Genomic DNA, 2157 nt, shown 5'->3' on the forward strand with positions numbered 1-2157 from the left:
TTGTTCTGCTGCGCTTCTGGTTTTAGTCTGATTCTTAGTGTGCTTACACCTCTGTAAATCAGCTGAAATCAATGGATTTACACTGGCATAAAACTACTGTAAGCAAGAATTAAATAGAGTTTGTAACCTTAATCAGCTTCTGCCTGTGGCAAAGAGGTCCCAGGGTCACTAGCAGGCCAAGTATTTAAATATGACTTCCAAATTGAGCCTGCAAATACTTGTTGGCATAAATTATGCCACTTGAATTTGGAAGCACCAAACAGTTAGACATGTGCATTCATAATTTTCGCTCACCATTAGCCAACCCTGACAAGTGAGTTGATATCACATATTAAACGAAGTGCAACGGGACAGATTATAAAGATACTTCCTCAGGCCTCCCCAGTCAACATCCAAATGACTTTAAAAATCTGGCCCAGCACATCAGCTAGAAGTATTTCCCACTTCCAAGAAGAAACCAATTTTGCATCTAAGGAGCTTCCAAAGGCCTACAGTCAATGATGACCTTCATGGAACTGAAGCTCAGATAAACCAGGATCTTCTTTTCTTTTGACTGATCAGTCATAGTGGAATCTGGTTATCATGAAAATTATTGGTGATGAACATTCAACAACATGAATCAAACATTTTTTTTCCTCCTAAAAGTCAGTTCCTATTACTGCCAATGCATTTTTCCCCTTTGCTTATAGTGACCAGTTGTACCAGGCCAACTGGAAATGACTAGTTTTTCAAAGGCAGGAAAAGATTTCACAATTTACTTGCAGACACACAGCTGCAGGTGAAAAATTTGCCATTTATGGCTGAGCCCACTCCCACCAAGAATGAGTTAACAGAACAAATAGGTGGCTACACACTGGAAGGTGCTAGCACAGGGGTAGGCAATTATTTCAGGTGGAGAGCCACTTACTGAGTTTTGGCAAGCCAGCCAGGGCCGCATGACAGGCAGCCAGGGGCAGATAAATATTAATTTTCTAAATTTTTTAGGGGCTCCATAGGCCAGATAGAATGGCCTGGCAGGCCGCATCCAGCCCCCGGGCTGCATTTTGCCCACCCCTGTGCTAGCAGGCATGTCTTTGACCCACAGCTGTGGTTTAACCTTTTTTCATTTGCAGACCCCTACAAAATTTTGAATGGAGGTGTGGAAGCCTTTGGAATTTTGAACGGAGGCACAGACCCCCTCTGAATTGTAAGTGTGGGTTTTCACATACTTCTTATTGATCATGGTCATTTTTGTGGACCCCTTAGATCGTCTGTGGACCCCTAGGGACCACAGGTTGAAAACCACTGACCTACAAGACTATGGAAGCAGTTGGGTATACTAGTAGCTACACTTCATTCGGGATATAAATAAAAAGCAATTAGTTGAAACAACAGCGGCTACCCCCCCAGGGACTACACCTGATGAAGGACCAATCAGAAGCTTTCAAGATGTTTCAATCAGTCCCAATGAAAATTGTGCCTAGTTGTGAAATAAAGCCAAGAGAAAGTGGGCCTAAGGCACAGGAAGCTTGGTAGTATGACCCTAGGGAGAAAGAAGGAAATTGCTCCTTGGGACAGGCCTGGCTGGAAGGCAAGCTTAGATTTCTGAACAAGGACGCTACTTTCTATTTTCTGCTACTATCTCCAAAAAAGGACTTTGTGTACATTTTTAAATAAATAGAACAACACTGGAAAAACACTACGCATATCATCAATGTCTACTCTAAATTGCAGCAATGACAGATCTCAAGTTCCTCACAGAAATGGCTCTTTTCTTCCATGATAGGCAAGTTGTTTCCTTGCCCACAGTTTGAGAATTTTATGGATGCATGGACCCTAGCCATGTACCCCACACATGCAGCTCTCAATGTCTTTTCTACAAGAAGACAAAAAGTATCAGTGCTGTTACCAGGTGAGAGGAATTGGTGATCCAAGCCTAACTGCTAATTACCAGGAGAGGAAGGAAGCAGCATCTGCCAGGATGTTATAGCTACCATCCTTCTCATTGAATAGATATCAAAGACATCATTTTTCCTATCCTTTCCACATTTTCCATTATCTGTTTTCTACATAATGGTGTGCATCCAAAAATTAAGACATTAAATATGCTATGATTAAAATGTCATTCAGTCCATAGTAATTTGTTTTATTGCTAAAGGACTTGTTCTTTCTTTTCAG

The sequence above is a fragment of the Gavialis gangeticus genome, unplaced genomic scaffold (assembly GCF_001723915.1).
Source record: "Gavialis gangeticus isolate Ggan-Ray unplaced genomic scaffold, GavGan_comp1, whole genome shotgun sequence".
Taxonomy (NCBI): domain Eukaryota; kingdom Metazoa; phylum Chordata; order Crocodylia; family Gavialidae; genus Gavialis; species Gavialis gangeticus.